The sequence below is a fragment of the Aythya ferina genome, assembly GCF_964211825.1.
Source record: "Aythya ferina genome assembly, chromosome: 1".
NCBI classification, from domain to species: domain Eukaryota; kingdom Metazoa; phylum Chordata; class Aves; order Anseriformes; family Anatidae; genus Aythya; species Aythya ferina.
In genome coordinates this window covers 207,418,677-207,438,444 of record NC_140296.1, presented here as the reverse complement: position 1 = coordinate 207,438,444, position 19,768 = coordinate 207,418,677, and the positions used below count along the sequence as shown (strand labels likewise).

The window sequence follows — 19,768 nt, the reverse complement described above, 5'->3', positions numbered from 1 at the left end:
CATCCTCAGCGAGGCGTGCTCAGGCTGCACAGGAGGGGGCTTCGGGCACCTCTTTGCCTACCGAAGAAGACCGCCATCAGCACCTGCTTTGTTCCGATCCTAAAGGCTAACATCACAGCCCACGTCGCCTGGGACACCTGATAAACAGAAGAGAAAGCAGCCATACCGTTTTCAAGCCGTCCCTGCACGTGTCGCTCCTCGATGATCTGCAACCTCTTCTCAAATCCTCAACCGCTTCTGCGGAGAGCCTGCCATGGCACCTGCAAAGCAAGACCCTTCGCAGTCACCTCGTGCTACTTGGCAGTTCTGCTCCAATCCAGCTCACAAACAGCCCGCCCTTCCCGTGCTGCTCTTCAGAGTGCAGCTTGGCCCCTCTGAGCCTGTGCGACACACCTGTGAAACAAAAAGAAAAGCATAGGCTGAAGCAGCATCCAAAGCCACAGCACAGCTGGGACAGTTACTCTCATCTGCTCCCTAACCTCTGCTCCCTCACCTGCCCTCGAGGCAGATGCTTCCATCTGCTCTCTTAGGCCAGCTACAACACCCCTGAAATATCAACAGGATTTTTACTGTACTTTGTGCAGTTAAGTAACTGCAGTGACAACTGCACCCCTAAAGTACCTGCTACATCTGTTCATCGCTCACCTTGCCAAAAGCAGCTCCGGTCAAGTCCCGCGTTGTACACTGTGTTTCAGCTTTAACAAATGAAAACGGTCACAAGATAATCATTCAGCTGCCAGCATTAGCACCCATCCCTCAACAACACAAAGGGACCCCGTTTACAATATTATCATTTCAAAACAGCAGCCCCCATACCTCAGCACACCTCAGGAGTAGACCAAGCCAGTCACCGAGCTGCCTACGGAGCGCTGAACAGTTCCGGAAGGAGCTCTTTCCTGTGACTGGTTCCTCCAAAGGTTTACACTCTACTGGGGACAGGACAGAAATAAAAATAAAAGTTTCAAAAACCCCTTATCTGTAAGCTTTCAAGATTCCACAGACCTCCTCCTCAAGCACACCGTTCAAGCACTATGCGAGCAGCTGCTCACAAGCAGCTCAACTCTTCCCCCCCACACGCACATCTGACAAACACCACAGAGATGACTGTGCCTGCTGCCCTTCAGTACGTGCGCAGAGGCAGACCAGATGTCTTCGCCAACACAGTCCGGACAATGTATTAGCACACCCATGCACTGCCACGTTAGCTGTCATCACTAACTGCCAGGCAGGACAGCTCCAGACCAAACACATACACACACAGCCACGCCACAAACACTACAAACAAAACACACAACACAAGGCGCAAGAAAAAGTGACCCCCGGAGGGAAGCCCTATGGCAACAGCAAGTCACAACAGGTGCTCTGCACCAGACCCAAGGAGAGACTCAAATGTCACGACACGCGACTGGAAGACACTGCCAGAACTGGGGTGATGGAGGCCTAAAAAGCCTTCCTTCAAGACAAGAGACCAGAAGGATGGGGACTGAAAACCCCATATGATTCAAAGATCGAAGCCGAAATTCCTTTAAGCGGTATATTCTTTATTGCAGCGCTGGATGCACGGGGGGATCTCTCCACCTATCGTGCATACCCAAAGCAGAAAGCAGTCTTGAATTTATACAATCAATCTATCAATATTCTACCGGCGCCTATACATATTCATTGCCTACCCCCGCCTTCCCTCGCTTCTCATGCTAATTAGCCTTTTGGCACCTTGCGCCTGAGTAGAGCCTCCCAAGAACTGTGGGCAGGGGCCTTTGGGACGTGGGCAGGGGTCTTTGGGAGGAAGACCCCGAGTCTTCCTCACATTGTACTTTTCACCTTTGGTCAGGAATCCGCTGAGTTGGCATGTTTCTTAATCGCAAGAGCTGGCTGTTGCTAATTCTTCCCTTTGTTGTGTCTTTATAATGAAGTCCAACGTCCAGTTTTGAGATTTATAGTCCTTACATTTGTTTCTCTGTCCGTCTGCCGCTTCCTTATCGTGAGTTCCGGTGTCTTGTTTCGAGATATACAGTCCTTGTCTGGGGACTGTCCTTGCCTCCCCAATACCTCCTTAATCACATAAGACGACGCTTAGGAAATCAATTCCCAAGCAAGAGCTCCTGATGCGGCCCAGATGACTTCCACAAGAGCGAGGATGGAAACAGATGCGATCTCAAACCGAATATGATGCACGAGACCTGAAACAGAACTGCACTTCAAGCAGCGACTGCAAGACAAGAAGTGCTCGGATCAGAGCCACGATGACAAAACAAGCACTGAGGCCCTTCAGCACCGCTACCAAGTCGCCTGTCTGGTCTGTCCAGTGTAAAAAGCTAGAAGGATATCAAGACCCGAGAAGCACAGAACAGACATTGCAGAAGCAACACTACAGGACAGACGAACAGAAGGAAACTGTCCTGCCTGGCGCACGCACTCACGCTACAAAATAATCCCGCTGCTTCTATTAGCCTGGTGACCCAGCCACAAGCAGCCTGAACGTGACCCAGCCTGAACCACCCTCGCAGCGGCACCAAGTATTTTCAGCCAGCTGGCTCCACGCTGCTCTGGCTCCCAGCTCCCATTAGCCACCCCAGATATGCAAATACCAGGTGCCCCCCAACTTAGCTCTCAGGTTGCTGCATGGTAAATTCCCTCCGCCTCAAGAAATACACAGGCACTGGTCGTCATCTTAGTCAATTGCCAGGCTCATCACCAGCTGCAAAAACAGAGTACCAGCATTCACTAGCATGCCGGTCATGATGCCCACCTTCTCCACAATGCTGACTACTGCTGATGCAACATACAACTATGCTCACCTGTTCCTCTCCAAATCCAAGCTCCAACACTGCAACCAGTATCATCCACACCACCTGGGAAAACAAAGGGATTAAATGATCGTTGCGTTCACAACACATCACCCAATGGTGTGTTTTTTTTGTTGTTGTTGTTTTTGTTATTGTTGTTTTTTGTGTGTGTGTTTCCTGTATTTATTTATTTTTTAGTCTGCTTTAGCTCAACGGCATGCAGAGTGCAGACAAGAAAACTGGGGTGTTTCTAGAAGCAACAATCCCCACGCTTTTGCTGTAGCTTTGAATATTAAAAGGACAATACGACCCAGCAAGTAACTGGAACTTTCTTACCTGGAATTAGCTCAAACTTTTCTTCACATTGAAAGAAAAATCTAGGAGCAGAACAGATTATACACCAACAAAATTGAGTCCATTTCATCCCCAGAAAAAAAATCACATGCTCTCATCCCCTCCTGTACCTCAGCCGCTTGCCTACCCCACGTGGCACACGCTTCCATCTGTTCTCTTTACCCACTTATAGCACCTCTAAAAGGCAAACTGGAATTTTACTCTATTGGCTGTAGGAAAATAACTGCAGTGACAACCGCGCCCCAAACTGAGCCAGCAGCCCCTACTAAACATCCCTCTCCTAAGTGAATTCCAAGCACTTAAAATCCAGAAATCCATAGACTCCAGCCTGCCTAAACAACCCTGCAACGGACAGAAGGAAAAACAAAGCACTGTCCCCAAAAGAGCAGCCCAGGCAGAAGGAGCTCTCTGATGGCATGCCTGGGGCTCATATAGCATTTAGCCCCGCCCAGCACCCAAACCCAATCACCTGGGAAAGGGGAGGGGCAAAGCACATGAAAGTAGGAAGAGAGCAAAAGGAGCAGCTGTGTTTTGTTTTGTTTTGTTTTCCTTTCCTTTCCTTTCCTTTGTTTTTTAAAATCTGTTTTATCTCAAAAACATTCAGAGAGCAGACAAGAGACCTGTGGTGTTTCTAGAAGCAAAAATCCCCTTTTGCTTTTGCTGCAGCTTTTAATGTTGAACTGATAACGGCACCAAGCAAGTAACTGAAACTTCTTCAACTGGAATTAGTTTAAACACGCTCACCGTCATCTGCAAACACAGAGAACCAGCATTCACTAGCCCTAACCCTAACCCCAACCCTCACCCTAAACTCTAACCCTAGCCCCAGCCCTAGTCCCTAAGCCCAACCCTGGTTCCCGAGAACTTCATTTCCAGGCATGCTCTGGGCGCTCAACATGGCCTCCCGGAGGTCCGGAGTCCCAGAACTACATTGCCCGGCATGCTCCGGGCACCCAACATGGCCTCCCGGAAGTTCGGAGTCCCAGAACTACATCTCCCGGCATGCTCCGGGCAGTCAACACGGCCTACCGGAAGCCTGGTGCCGGAAAACTACACCTACCAGAATTCCCTGGACAGCCAGCACGGCCAATCAGAGGCCGAGTTTTCGAGAACTACATTTAACAGCGCTCACTGTAACCCTAGCCCTTCCCGCCCTTACACAAAAAAGCCTCAAGCCCTATCCCTAAACATCCTCGAAACCCCTACGGACCTAACCCAAACTATTTACCACACTAAACCCCTGAAGTCCTATGCCTAAAACCCCTAACCCAATAAATTAAGACGCTCAAATCCCAAACCCGCAAAATTGAGATGCTCAAATCCCAAACCCCCTTCCAAAAAAGAAAAAGAAAAATCAAGAAAAAAAAAAATCAAACAAAACAAAAACAACAAAAGGGGTAGATCTGGTGGCATCTGCCCTGTAACCCTGCAAAAATCACGAGGGACCTAGAACAACAAAGCAAACGCACAAAATAACATTGACATCCTATCCATAAATGTGCTATAACAATTAATCACCTCCAAAGAGCTTCAAGCAATAAATGCACATACTACTAGATCGGTTTCCTCTAAAAGATCGTACCAGACCCTGACCCACCAAAAGAACCCTGCATGTAGCTAACAGAAGCATCAACAAAGCACTGACCCCAAAGAGCAGCCCGGGCAGAAGGAGCTCTCTGATGGCATGCCTGGGGCTCCTATACCATTTGGCCCCGCCCAGCACCCAAACCCAATCACCTGGGAAAGAGGAGGGGGCAAACCACAAGAAAGAGAGCAGGAGCAGCAGCAGCTGTGTTCTTTTATTTATTTATTTATTTGTTTTTTTTTGTGCCTATCCCTAGTTTACAGCATGCAGAGTGCAGACAAAAGAACTGGGGTGTTTCTAGAAGCAAAATTTACCGTATTTATGCCTCAGCTTTGAACATAGAAAGGACAATACAACCAAGAAAGTAAATGAAATATTTTCCACGGGAATTAGCTCAAACGTTAGTGTTAGGTCAGAGGTTGGACTCAATGATCTTGAGGTCTCTTCCAACCTAGAAGATCTGTGATTCTGTGTGATTTACATATGAAGAAAAATCTAGGAGCGTAGGAAATTACACAGCAAAAAAAACAACGACGTAATAAGCAACGCGCATGCACGGCCCCACGGCCGCCTGCAGTACTCGTTTTCCACCAGCAGGAGGCGGCAGAGGGCGCCCCCGGGCCCCACCGCGCATGCGCGCCCCTCGGCCGCCTGCAGTACTCGTTTTCCACCAGCAGGAGGCGGCAGAGGGCGCCCCCGGGCCTCACCGCGCATGCGCCCCCCTCGGCCGCCTGCAGTACTAGTTCTCCACCAGCAGGTGGCGGCAGAGGGCGCCCCCGGGGCCCCACCGCGCATGCGCGCCCCCCGGCCGCCTGCAATACCCGATTAAAACCAGCAGGTGGCGGCAGAGGGCGCCCGCGGGCGTCACCGCGCATGCGCGGCCCCCGGCCGCCTGCAGTACCCGATTAAAACCAGCAGGTGGCGTCAGAGGGCGCCCGCGGGCGTCACCGCGCATGCGCGCCCCCCGGCCGCCTGCAGTACCCGATTAAAACCAGCAGGTGGCGGCAGAGGGCGCCCGCGGGCGTCACCGCGCATGCGCGCCCCTCGGCCGCCTGCAGTACCCGATTAAAACCAGCAGGTGGCGGCAGAGGGCGCCCGCGGGCGTCACCGCGCATGCGCGCCCCCCGGCCGCCTGCAGTACCCGATTAAAACCAGCAGGTGGCGGCAGAGGGCGCCCGCGGGCGTCACCGCGCATGCGCGCCCCCCGGCCGCCTGCAGTACCCCTTTCCCACCAGCAGGTGGCGGCAGAGGGCGCCCGCGGGTGCCAACGCGCATGCGCGTCCCCCGGCCGCCTGCAGTATTCGTTTTGCACCAGCAGGTGGCGGCAGAGGTCGCCACCGGACCCCACGGCGCATGCGCGTCCCCCGGCCGCCTGCAGTACTTGCTTCCCACCAGCAGGTGGCGGCAGAGGGCGCCCGCGGGCGTCACCGCGCGTTGCGCGCCCCCCGGCCGCCTGCAGTACTCGTTTTCCACCAGCAGATGGCGGCAGAGGGTGCCCACGGGCGTCATGCGGCATTCGTGGCGCCCGGCAGCCTGCAGTACTCGCTTCCCACCAGCAGGTGGCGGCAGAGGGCGCCCCCCGGGCCCCACCGCGCATGCGCGCCCCCCGGCTGCCTGCTGTACCCCTTCACCACCAGCAGGTGGCGGCAGGGGGCGCCACCGGACCCCACCGCGCATGCGCGGCCCCCGGACGCCTGCAGTACTCGTTTTCCACCAGCAGGTGGCGGCAGAGGGCGCCCGCGGGAGTCACCGCGCTATGCGCGCCCCTCGGCCGCCTGCAGTACCCGAGTAACAGCAGCAGGTGGCGGCAGAGGGCGCCCGCCGGTGCCACCGCGCATGCGCGCCCCTCGGCCGCCTGCAGTACTCGTTTTCCACCAGCAGGTGGCGGCAGAGGGCGCCCGCGGGAGGCCTTGTCGGGCGGATCACAGCTCGCCTACTGTGCCATTCGGAGCTTGTGGCTGTATTTTTTCCAACGTATTTGCTACCCACACCCCGCGGGGCAGCTTGTCTTACAAAGAATTCTCTCTGTTAATATTCTCTTTAAGGCGTCCACTGCTCTTCTAAGCAAGCAACCTTCCTTCTGTGCTCCCTTCGGGATGCAGGACTATGTGCACTCAGATTTATTCCACTCATTTTTCTTCCCCTTTTCATTGGCACAGTCTCCAAGGACGCCTGGCTTTCTTCTCACAGACTCGCGTCCGTTTCAGTGTAAGGCATCTTTTCCCTCCGCTGCTCTAATCCAAATTCAAATTATCCAGATAAAACAATAGCGAGGTAAGAGAGAACTGTCTGAGTTAAAGTCACCATCTTTCTGTAACTAATTTAGCAGACAGCTGTACCACATCAGAGGAGGAGGTTTAGATGCTAACCAGGTCAGGCACATCACGGTCAAGTGAGCGCCCCCGGAATCACTAAAGAAACTTAAGGAAGAATCTACTAGAAGAAAGCTGTCTCCTCTTACCACCACCTATTTAAAAGATAGTGTAGTACAGGCAGTTCTACGTGCATAAAACCACATACACACAGTATACCTGACCCAAGTAAATTCCCTCTGAGAAGTCCACCATTAAGCAAAAGAGGTGTATTGTGGTGACATACAGCTGCCGTGTAATGATCCTGAAGGGATGAATCGCCCTATGTATTCCAAGGTACTCCTGTGGTTCGTTTGTTTTTTTTTTCAAGTACGTTCCCGCTAAGAAAAGAGTTCAGAATTGTTTATAACGAGTTCGTTCCAAGTGTCACTTTCTCACTTAACGTAGTAATAAAGATACGCTGCTGCTTTTGGATTTTATTTCCTTCTTGAATCTCACTGGTGTAATTCCAATGGTCAAACAACCTCTTCCAGAAAGACCAGCCCACTGCTTCACAGGAGAAGGAAAAGATGTCTCACACACGCTGGCTAGTACTAAAAAGAGTAATAGGAAGAGAAGTTCAGGCCATCAATGTAAGTATGTTTCCCTGCCTCTTCTGCTGGCTGGTCAAGTGGAATCCTCAGGACAGCCCCAGTACCTTGTGAAGAGCTTCTTAACGCCAGCACAACTTCAACCTGTCTTTTAAAAGAAAGCTGTTAAAGGAGCAGGAGACTGTTTTTAAATGAGAACAACCGAAAATAAAATTATCTGAAGAGCCACTTACTACTGGCATATTACCGTTTAAAAGGAAAATATTAATTACGTGCAGGTGCTCCAGTCTTCGTTGCATTTTCTGTGATTCACAACATTACCTTTGAACAAAAGAGTAAGAGGAACGGAAGGGAGGATATTAACTCGGGTAACCAAGGATTTGGTAAGCTGGAACTTGGTGTCTTTAACACTTTAGCCTTGGAGCAAAAATGTACACCCTGTACAGGCTGAGCTGACTGATGAGGCAGGTGCTCCAGGGTACGTGCTACCGGGAGGTAAGTAACAAACACATTCCGCAGCTATTACCAGAAGTGGGGTTTCAGGATATGCAGACTGGTTTCACAAAAAAATATTAGCGGTCTGTTGGTGACAGACAATTCGAGGAATTCAGCGCTGCCCATTACAGACTCCTCAGATCAGCACTTAACGAGAATTAATAAAACGGTTTATTTTTTTATATATATATATACACACACATATACACACACACACCCCCACCTATGTTCAAAAAAATGCATACAGTTAAAATATCAAATTAGTGATCCGGTAACAACACTGTTCAAAACCAATCTCTTTTGTATGAACATTAAAATAAATGCACACTTTTAAAAGCATTTCTTTTTAGTGCTTCCAAAGCACAGCGTGTGCCAAGGCAAGGCCACCTGAAGAATCTCCGTCCTCCTCACGGGAGGAAAGAGAACTGAAGTCAGGGACCTGGGAAGCCTCAGGTGCGCTTTCATAATGTCTGCAGATAAAAACAGAAGAGAGTCTGAGGTAGATTGTTTAGTAACCACCAAGTGGTAACAGTCACAGGGCTGTCTTTAGCTTTCATTAACACAACAGCAGTTTCTTTACTCTCGATCTACGCTGAATCTCAAGTTTAAAGGCATGGCTAGCAGTTCTCGGGAACAAGGCCCTCGTCTCTGTGCTGGCAACATGCAATATTACCAGTGCAGGTGTTTCTGGGAGTTTTGTTTGTTTGGTTGGTTTTTTATTGGGGGGGGGGGGGGGGGGGGACGACACAACAGATGGGATCTCTCCACAATGCAGACACTGTGTGCATTTGACAGTGCCCCATTTTAGTGCGATCCACTGCCTATTGCACGTAAAACGGCTAATGACAGTATTCAAGTGAGTAAATTCTCACCACCTGCAGGAGGGGCAGCAATGGTTATTTTTTTCAGCCTGTTGAGCAAAGAGCACCCTCCACAGGAAAAAAGCCACACCTTTCATAGCACGTCCTTAAGGTTACAGCCCAGCTTCTGCCGATAGAGGTTCGTAAAGTTAAAGCTCTGCTGCTTCTTCTCGGACTCTGACAGTAAGATCACTTGACCGCCAGGATGGCGAGGGCAACAGCTACGTCCTCTTCCACTCTTCTGCGGCACAGCAAACTCATTCCCGGTCCGTATTCCTCTGGCTGGTACACTATTATCTACCGTTCACCTGATTAACTCTGTTGGGTAGGCTGTTGAACTCTAGCTCCTCTAGCGTTCTCTCTAAGTGCTGTATTAAGACACGATTTTTAAACCTAGGGAAGTAATTTCATTTCTTCTTCCAAAAACAGCAGTTAAATAACTCAGTATTATTTGGCCACGACAAACAGTATTAGCGGAGGCTCTCTGTTTCCAGCATGGAAGAGCTTCCCTCATTTCTGACATCAGAATGGCAAATTTAATTTGATACAGCCATCTTTCCCCAACCCACGCAAATTCTGGGTCTTTCTTCCATAACCACCCGTATCTTTCTATTTCACACTTCAGCTCTAGGTAACGACCATTTACTTCAGAAAATACAACGGCAGTTTGACCGCTGAAACTGTAATAATTTAGGTATGTCAAAACAAAACACTTGTTTTGGAAAAGACTGAGATTTGCTATCATGAACAACGTTAGCGTTTAACTCCGAATCATTCGTATCTATACAAACCTTGCTCCTTCCCTTATAGCAAATTCAATGAAATACTTCTGAGTTTCCATCCGTCCTTGTACGTACCTCCTCAAGAAGAGAGAAGATTTTTTTCACGATCTTAAAGAAGAGATCCAAACAGATATTAGAAACAGATCTTGTAAATGCATTTTCAGTAAATCTCAACAGCCAAAGGAAAAACAACAAAGCCTAGAGTTTCCCATTTCTGCATACAGTAATGCACGTAAGAAAAAAAAGCCAGCATACCAATAATTTGAAGTGATATCGATTAGCTGATATTCAAATGTAACGCTGAATTTTGTTCTCTTAAAAGAGCAGTATCTAGAAACACCTGCCCTTGGAAAATGCAGACTAGGTTTAATCAGCAGAGAAGCCTTGTATCTCCACGAACACGCTGCCATGATCAGCAGTTAATAGAAACAAAGGGATACCGAGCCATGTTTCAACCTAGAGCTGTCATTTTTGAAAGCAGAGGTTTAAGATAACTACTCTTTACAAGATGACCGATCTATGTGGAGCATGAGCACGATTGTCTCGTATAAAGTTTAACAACAAAAAAAAAAAAAAGTAGCGCAAAAGAATGAACCGGACACCTTAGATGTGAAACAACAGTATTTTTTCATTGGTTTCTGTGTTTTCTTCTCTGAACCAACTATGAAAACACGAATGGTGCTGTGACTAAGCCTGCTTAAGAGTGCTGCAGTAAGGACGGTGAGGATATAAAGTTGGACTCTGAATACATGTACTTACTTTCTTGTTCTTCCACTACTTGTACACGAGTAATCAAAAATCATTCCAAATCTGAGGTTTTATTTTCAAAATAGATCCTCATTTCAAGAAAAAGTCTTCTGTACCCCTAGCCTATTTTTAATACACTAATAAAGAACTTACTTCTTCCACGTTTGCAAACCTCTTTCACCACTCTGATTTTAATACCAGCATCGCTTCCCTCCAACATTGTAGGTGTTATTTTAAATCAATTTGGCACAGATTCAGAAGTAGACTCCATCACTCGTTTTTGGTCATCTCCAGCCACGCTGTAATTTAGAGGCCCTCGAACAAGTGCATTGGTACCAGGTTTACGATCCAAGCCATCTTTGCATCATTTAAGCAATTGAACTCATCATGTAGAGAGTCTAAGTCACCAGGTGACATTTCATCCTCTCCCTTAACAGCTGGAACCGAAGAAGCCATTTGCACAGACAAGCCATCAATTTGCTCTTCCAGCAACTGACAGTTTTCTGCTTTCTTCTCTCCATTACCATCTTGGACAGTACTGATACCAGTGTCTGAAAATTAAGAAGGAGCTTAGTAGTGCATATAACTGCAGGATCAAAAAACACAGAAGGACATTATTCTGCATCCCTTCTTGTTGAAAGTACTGTGGAGAGAGTTACTCAGCACTGTCAGATCACTTCAGTAGTTTTATTCACCCTTTGACGCAACCACAGGAATACCTCCTTTTGGGCTGCTACCGTCTCATATGACTGTCGTGAAGTTATTTGCTGTATTCCCATTTCAGTGACTAAAGCAAACTAAAGTTTCCCCTCCTTCCCCCAGTTCCAGCAAATTTTTCTTTCGACTCTGCTGCAACAGGTGGGTAAATTACTATTTGTGAGAAATTTAAAATTTTTTTTTTTTTTTTTTTTTTACACACTTTCCTTCCCCACTTCTCCCTTCCCCACTATAGAATACACAAATGAGAATTAAAAGCTGAAATGAAATCCTTGCTACCGCCAAACCATCGTGGTGAAAGGTTTCAGCACTTTTTAGAAACAGTTCCAAATTATTGCTCATTCAGGACTTCGTTACCTATAGCAACAGCCTGTTTGTCTAAGCCGACCAAAGAAATTCAGTCCCAATTAACTCTAAAACTTACGTGTCCTTTTGAATTAACACAGAAAGCACGGAGACCTTTTTTTTTTTTTTCCTGCACACTATGTCCATTTATGACCACACAAGTTCCTGTACTACAACAACTCCAACACACCTTTATTTGTTGGCATGCCTTTGAGGTTCAGATATGGTGACGGAGATCCAGCAGCACAGGGTGGCCCTTTCCCACCAACATGGTTTGTCACAACAGTGACTGTGGCCGTCGCAATAGCGGCGACGTGCTACGCCTTCTCTCTTTAGTGATGCTGGAGTATTGGGCTCTCCAGGACGCTTGATCTTATTCTGAGGCCCAGCAACAAATTTATCTGCTTCATCTATCATCGTACCCTGAAAAGACTTTTTTTTTTTTTTTTTAATATAAGTAAAAAACAATTGCTTCGTCAATTCACTACCAGAGTATTTGCCTCCGTGTTACAATTCAGTTACTTTTCAAATAATGATACAGCAGATAGCAAGACTTCTCCTACCTTCTCATCCTGTTTGAACAGACTGCCAAGTGTATGAAGAAGCCTTTTTGGTTGATCTGGATCAATCTCCCGAAGGGGTGAAGGCATCATTTTCAACTACTCCTGATGATTTCCCCTTTGAGCAACAGGAACGCCGTGAAGGCAGTCTGCAGCAGAACAAGGTATCTAAATTTAGTCTACCTTAAGACTAAGGAAATACAAGCCTCGCATGCTTCCATTTCCAGTGTTAGCATTTAAGATCTAGAAATCACTATTTCCTCCCTCTACAAAACAAAGGAAAAGCAAAAGGCAAATAAAGCCCCTCTTTCCTTTCACCATCACTATAAGAACATCTACTGCATCCTGTTGCACAGGAAAGCTCACCCATGAAACTTAATTTTCAAATTCCAAGCACGCACAACATGTTTTGTGACAGAAGGCAGAAATTTCATTCTTTTCCTTCGGAATCTAGGGAAGGACGACTGACCCAAGAAACGATGCAAAGTCTACTTCCTCTCCCACACCGAGGACAGAAACACTACTTAGGTGAATTAAATAGCTGTACCAGAATATTAATAAATAATTGTGTCCATTTACCTTCATCCTGCCCCACGATATCCCTGTGTGTTTTCAGAAGATTGGTTCTCATTCCGGTTAGCTGATCTAGAAGACTGTGACAAGACATATCATATGCATTTCTGAATGCCCGTGGCTTCAAATCCTAGTTTTATAATAAAACAAGTAACTTTCAGTTAACCCGCGAGTTCTCACGCACAAAGAAATTGCTCTGTGGGCTGTACTACCGTTAACTACTAAAAAAAAAAAAAACAAAACAAAAAAAAATTCCAAAACAACTTCAGACATTCTGAACGTATTCTGAAACAACTTTCTTTCCATCTCTCCGGAAAGAGCTTTCCTCCTATCTGTGACAAAGGAAAAAAAAAAAGTTGTGATCGCGGGAGTCGTTACACAAAGCCACACTCTGTGAATTCACTACTACAGTTAAGATCATTTTTAGTCAAAAATACCTCGGCAGCAATGCTATCACTGCAAACATAGTGTTGCCAAAAAAAAAAAAAAAAATTCAACTCAAGATACAGGAGAGGGCGAGCTAAAAGCACAAATAACATGACCGATGGAGGCTGCAACAACCACCTGGTAGATGGTTGTCCACAGCCCTCGGATTGCACGGTCGTCTTTCCTGACAAACGAATACTGAAAAAGAAATACTGAATACTTTTCAGAATACTGAAAAGAACAGAAAAGATACACCGTGTGTCCGCAAAAGCCTTCGGGGAGACTACTGAAAGGAAAACCAAACCAAAAAACTAGGAACAGCAAGTGGCGTATACGTCAGTTTTGTTAACAGAGCACCACTAATGTACCAGGAATTTCCACATTCTTCGCCCCTCCTCTACCTTGAAAATGTCACCCAATTCTGTCAGTGTCTTCACCATCAGCATTTATTTATTTATTTCGTTTTTCACGTGGACATCCGAGGAAAACATTTCGAGTCCCTGTCATCGAGGAAGAAGAGGAGAGGGGGGAAAAAAAAAAAAAAAAAAAAAAAAGAGAGATGAGGGGGGAAGAAGCACTGCCATTCCTTTCCTCGGTAATGCGAGCAAAAAGCTCAGGCGCTCAGCAACAACGTGCTTTGAAAGATAAAACACAGAAGAAACTGCACGTTATTTAGTCTCAGCTACAGAGTCACGTGTATTTGTACCTGCTCATTTATTCATCTGCCAGTGTATTTTAGTACAAACGCTACAGAACATAGAAACCGCAAGGTTACTACTACCTTTTGTGACCGACGCGATCTTTGGCAGGAACAGCTATCGAAAAAGAACCAACAAAATCCCCTTCGTCGACAGCCATCCGAACCTTTATCGTCTAACAGCAGTCCCACAAACATCCCCTGGGATGCTCAACTCCTGAAACTTTCTGTTCAACTTGAGGCAGAACAAGCCCTTACCCTGGGCACCTTCACCCAGCTCTCCACTGCTAGCAGAGTAGCACCCTGATACTGTCCAGGACGCGCTGCAGCAGCCTACTCGCTTACGCGTATTTACTGCAGCCTGGTTCGAGACGCGCACAGAGGGACCCACGAAAAATCCACCCTTTCCTTCAGAGAAGTAAATACATACATACATACGGACGACACGGTAAGGAAGAAAAGCTGAACACACAGCATGCGGTCCTTTACCGTGGGGCAGATCCAGCATCAGCACAAGGAGCTTTGGGGCACGTGAGCGATCATCTACACCGGCCATCGCGACAAGCCAAACTCACGCACACGAGCCTCGACCTAAAAACACAGAACACATTAAGTTCCTTTATAGCTTATGGAAGTAACAACCAGCATCTTAGATGCAGTTGGATAGTTGGATTGCATCAGCTTAGGGACTGCCTCCTTCAAAACGCACAGGGGGGTGGGGAAACCAGTCTTGGAAACCTGTTGCCTAACAGGAAGGAGACTGTTGTCTTCTCCTCCATAGGTGACGTTCTTCCAAGCATCGTCCTGCTCCTGGATTTTACCAGCCGCGATGGGATGGTCCTACCGGCGTGAGTCGGGAACGCTTCCCACGGGGTTTCTGTGACACTGAAGTAAGTTTTCCGCAGGTACAAGTAACGCAGCACGAGACGGCAAGGAAGCTAAGGCACCGTCTGCAGCACAGCACGTGTGCGATATTGGGCCTGAGGGGACCAGTCAAAGCCTGCAGTAATCGCTGAACAGGTGGGCAAGCAGGGAGCCCTACGGGAAACAAAGCTCACGTTCTGCAAAGCTCTTTTCCCGTCAAGAAGACGGCCTTTTCTATTCAGCGCATTTACTGAACTTTAGGCTACTTCCCATTCGCTTTGGCAAGTTAGCCTTTGCGTAAGCCAAGAGGTTTTAAACTGCCAAGCACCACTGATGGTTCTTGTTCTCCAACAACAGGGAATTTCAATCAGGGCACTCGTTAACAGGAAAGCCTGGCTCTGTTTCACACAAATCACGTACCTAAACCACGGAGACAGGAGTCTGCAGGAAGAACTCTTTAAAAGGTGAACTTAAAGAGAAGGATACTACTCATTTTTCCACAACTTCTGCAAGGACTGCGGCAAAAAAAGGCTGAACCAGGGACGTCTCTATCATCATCCCCTCTAGAATTCAGCAACTCCATACAGTTATGGGGCAAATACCACAGCTGCAGCGCAAGACAAACAAAGACCTCGAAGGTCACGTTTCTGCCTGCGTACCGAGTTCCGCTGGGAAGACCCCCCCACCTCTGGAAAGACCCCCAGCCGCTCAACTCCCAAGCAACGTTGCCACGGCCAGTGCTTACGCAGAGCTTTGCTCTCTCTCGCTGCTCAGTACAGGCCCAAGGCCTCCTTTATTGCACACAGTTCAAGCAAAACTCTTGGGACATAACCAAGAGACAGACAGACAGACAGACAGAAATTGCCTCTCACGTCTGTCCTCACTGACCGCAACCAGCGTCCTGGAAAGCCCCGCAAGCACCGGTCTATTCCTAGGACAACTCCGAAAGCTGAGGCGGGACAAAGTTTAGCCTCTCGTACCAAAGACTGAGCAACAGACAGAGCCTGACAGGCCAGTTCATTCTAGGTCTAAGAGGCTACTACGACTCGGCAGGCACTACGTGCCTTCCTTCCCTTTGCGCTTCCCAGCGCCGAGCAGCTCGCGCTTCCGCAAATTCAATGAAGCCTTGGAGCCGGGGCTGCAGGAAGCTTACGAGCACGCCTTGATTCCACCCCGAGGTCGCTGCGACTTACCTGGGCAGTCGGGACGGACGGGCTGCTCTCTCTCCTGAGAACCCTGCGACCGCAGCACGCCAGCTGCGGCTTTCCTCGCTTTACCCGGTGCGCCACCTTCGCTCGGCAACAAACCCCGCAGGGGTCCTAGCGGCGGGGAGCTGCTTCTGCCCCGGTGAACCGCAGCACAAGGAGAGAGCCGGCTGTCAGGACGCAGGGAGAGGAAAGCCTCCGAGGCGCGGCGCGGCGCAGCCCAACGATCAAGCGCAGCGAGGACCCGCGCCCGGCCTCAACACCCCCCGCCCCTCCCGGCCCGACGCTCCGAGGAGGCACCCCCGGAGGCTCTCGCTCGCCTCACCGCCGGCAACCGCGCTCGCCGCCAGCGGCAACCTGCGCCTCCCGGCGCGCACGGCCCGGCCCCGGCCCGGCCCCGGCCCGGCCGCGCAGCCCGGAGCCCACGTGGCCGCCCGGCAGCGCAGAACTACAGCTCCCAGCATGCCTCGGGACGGAGCACTCCAGCCAATCCAGAGGGGCGTCGGCCACGCGCACGCAACGGCACCTCCTCCTGCTGCCCTCTCTGCCCCCCCCCGCCGCCGCAGCCGCCCCCCCTCTCCCCTGTCCCCTCTCCCCCAGCCCCCCGAAGCCGCCCCAGCTCCTCTCGTGCTCCGAGCATCTCCAGCATTTCAGGAACTGGAACCCTGGAACCGCTGACGTCTGGCACGTGTCAGAAACGTGGCAGGAGACGTACTCTGCTGTCGCAAGGCACTTGCAAAGCCGGCCCGACGGCTGAAGCAGACTCACACAGTCCACCGAGCAACTCGGGGCCCCCACTGCTGTCCACTCACCCTCATGCTTCGTTCAAGCTTCCGTGCCTACGCCCTGAGCTACAAGAAACAAAGAGAGAAGGTCACATCCACAATGGATACGCAAACAGTGCGGCACATGCAGAGGACTCAAACACAGAGACCAGAGCCAGACAAATAAAACAAACAAACAAACAAACAAACAAACAAACTGAAGTCCACAAATGCCACAAGGCCATGAATGCATAGCAGCCCCGGCAGGGGTAATGGCAGACATACCCTTTGCAGATGAAAAAGGTGACCCTGCTCAGTCTCCTGGTAATACTGCACCAACACGGTCAAGCCTCTTGTAGCATGTCATCAAGCTGGTTTTAGTCCTCTGGAGAGTTACACAAGTGGGTTGATTCATCTAGAGATTAAAATACAGATCAAACACAGGAGCGTATCCCACCATCCCAAAAAAAAAGTAGAGCCAGCAACCTCTGCTACATATCCCTCTATGAAGTGAATTCCAAGCCCTTAGAATTCCAGAAATCCATAGACTCCAGCCTGCCTAGAGAACCCGGCAACTGACTGAAGGAAAAACAAAGCACTTACCCCCAAAGAGCAGCCCAGAAGGCAGAAGGAGCTCTCTGACGGCATACTTGGGGCTCATATACCTTTTGGTCCCACCCAGCACCCAAACCCAATCACCTGGGAAAGGGGAGGGGCAAAGCACATGAAAGTAGAAAGAGGAGGAGCAGCAGCTGTGGTTTATTTACTTATTTATAAGGCTTAGCTCAACAGCATGCAGAGGGCAGACAGGAGAACTGGGGTGTTTCTAGAAGCAACAATCCCCATGCTTTCGCTGCAGCTTTGAATATTGAAAGGACAACACAACCAAGCAAGTAACTGAAGCTTTTTCAGCTCGAATTAGCTCAAACTTTTATTTACGCAGAAAGAAAAATCTAGGAGCAGAACAGATTATACGCCAACAAAATCAATTCCGTTCCACTCGCAGCAAAAATCACTTACTTCAGCAGGCTATCTGAGAACCAAAAGGCTATGCTGATGGGTCAAAACACACTACAGGACACTGGGGCCGGGCCCTCCGCTGCACCCACTTAAAACCCATCCCTACACTCACCAAGGTGCAACCCCAACCCGAACACAGACGCAGCATTTCAGCCTCAACACAGTTTCCAGAACTGCTGGAAAGCAAGCTTCATCCTCAGCGAGGCGTGCTCAGGCTGCACAGGAGGGGGCTTCGGGCACCTCTTTGCCTACCGAAGAAGACCGCCATCAGCACCTGCTTTGTTCCGATCCTAAAGGCTAACATCACAGCCCACGTCGCCTGGGACACCTGATAAACAGAAGAGAAAGCAGCCATACCGTTTTCAAGCCGTCCCTGCACGTGTCGCTCCTCGATGATCTGCAACCTCTTCTCAAATCCTCAACCGCTTCTGCGGAGAGCCTGCCATGGCACCTGCAAAGCAAGACCCTTCGCAGTCACCTCGTGCTACTTGGCAGTTCTGCTCCAATCCAGCTCACAAACAGCCCGCCCTTCCCGTGCTGCTCTTCAGAGTGCAGCTTGGCCCCTCTGAGCCTGTGCGACACACCTGTGAAACAAAAAGAAAAGCATAGGCTGAAGCAGCATCCAAAGCCACAGCACAGCTGGGACAGTTACTCTCATCTGCTCCCTAACCTCTGCTCCCTCACCTGCCCTCGAGGCAGATGCTTCCATCTGCTCTCTTAGGCCAGCTACAACACCCCTGAAATATCAACAGGATTTTTACTGTACTTTGTGCAGTTAAGTAACTGCAGTGACAACTGCACCCCTAAAGTACCTGCTACATCTGTTCATCGCTCACCTTGCCAAAAGCAGCTCCGGTCAAGTCCCGCGTTGTACACTGTGTTTCAGCTTTAACAAATGAAAACGGTCACAAGATAATCATTCAGCTGCCAGCATTAGCACCCATCCCTCAACAACACAAAGGGACCCCGTTTACAATATTATCATTTCAAAACAGCAGCCCCCATACCTCAGCACACCTCAGGAGTAGACCAAGCCAGTCACCGAGCTGCCTACGGAGCGCTGAACAGTTCCGGAAGGAGCTCTTTCCTGTGACAGGTTCCTCCAAAGGTTTACACTCTACTGGGGACAGGAGAGAAATAAAAATAAAAGTTTCAAAAACCCCTTATCTGTAAGCTTTCAAGATTCCACAGACCTCCTCCTCAAGCACACCGTTCAAGCACTATGCGAGCAGCTGCTCACAAGCAGCTCAACTCTTCCCCCCCACACGCACATCTGACAAACACCACAGAGATGACTGTGCCTGCTGCCCTTCAGTACGTGCGCAGAGGCAGACCAGATGTCTTCGCCAACACAGTCCGGACAATGTATTAGCACACCCATGCACTGCCACGTTAGCTGTCATCACTAACTGCCAGGCAGGACAGCTCCAGACCAAACACATACACACACAGCCACGCCACAAACACTACAAACAAAACACACAACACAAGGCGCAAGAAAAAGTGACCCCCGGAGGGAAGCCCTATGGCAACAGCAAGTCACAACAGGTGCTCTGCACCAGACCCAAGGAGAGACTCAAATGTCACGACACGCGACTGGAAGACACTGCCAGAACTGGGGTGATGGAGGCCTAAAAAGCCTTCCTTCAAGACAAGAGACCAGAAGGATGGGGACTGAAAACCCCATATGATTCAAAGATCGAAGCCGAAATTCCTTTAAGCGGTATATTCTTTATTGCAGCGCTGGATGCACGGGGGGATCTCTCCACCTATCGTGCATACCCAAAGCAGAAAGCAGTCTTGAATTTATACAATCAATCTATCAATATTCTACCGGCGCCTATACATATTCATTGCCTACCCCCGCCTTCCCTCGCTTCTCATGCTAATTAGCCTTTTGGCACCTTGCGCCTGAGTAGAGCCTCCCAAGAACTGTGGGCAGGGGCCTTTGGGACGTGGGCAGGGGTCTTTGGGAGGAAGACCCCGAGTCTTCCTCACATTGTACTTTTCACCTTTGGTCAGGAATCCGCTGAGTTGGCATGTTTCTTAATCGCAAGAGCTGGCTGTTGCTAATTCTTCCCTTTGT

General features: G+C 49.2%; 2 long non-coding RNA genes across 4 annotated transcripts in view; both read right to left on the bottom strand.

Moving 5' to 3' along the window:
• Positions 1-1,520: 1,520 nt before the first annotated feature.
• On the bottom strand, positions 1,521-4,824 carry LOC311430475. Of its 3 annotated transcripts, none has more exons than XR_014688820.1 (4): positions 4,786-4,824; positions 3,123-3,163; positions 2,799-2,852; positions 1,521-2,698 (listed from the first exon to the last, which is right to left on the bottom strand). It is a non-coding gene; the product is annotated as an uncharacterized lncRNA (long non-coding RNA). The 3 variants fall into 3 exon arrangements; XR_014688821.1 differs by lacking the exon at positions 4,786-4,824 and adding an exon at positions 3,990-4,068; XR_014688822.1 differs by lacking the exon at positions 4,786-4,824 and adding an exon at positions 3,251-3,382.
• A 3,451-nt stretch (positions 4,825-8,275) lies between these two features.
• Positions 8,276-19,768, bottom strand: part of LOC311430470 — a 46,254-nt gene continuing 34,761 nt past the window's right edge. The window contains exons 4-17 of the long non-coding RNA XR_014688810.1: positions 18,690-18,802; positions 18,519-18,568; positions 18,040-18,133; positions 17,795-17,930; positions 16,948-17,077; positions 16,711-16,749; positions 15,887-16,032; positions 14,319-14,706; positions 13,534-13,632; positions 12,713-12,786; positions 12,137-12,282; positions 10,665-11,062; positions 9,774-9,872; positions 8,276-9,350 (exon numbers count right to left, since the gene is read on the bottom strand). This is a non-coding gene — a long non-coding RNA (uncharacterized lncRNA). The remainder of the gene's footprint in view (positions 9,351-9,773; positions 9,873-10,664; positions 11,063-12,136; positions 12,283-12,712; positions 12,787-13,533; positions 13,633-14,318; positions 14,707-15,886; positions 16,033-16,710; positions 16,750-16,947; positions 17,078-17,794; positions 17,931-18,039; positions 18,134-18,518; positions 18,569-18,689; positions 18,803-19,768) is intronic.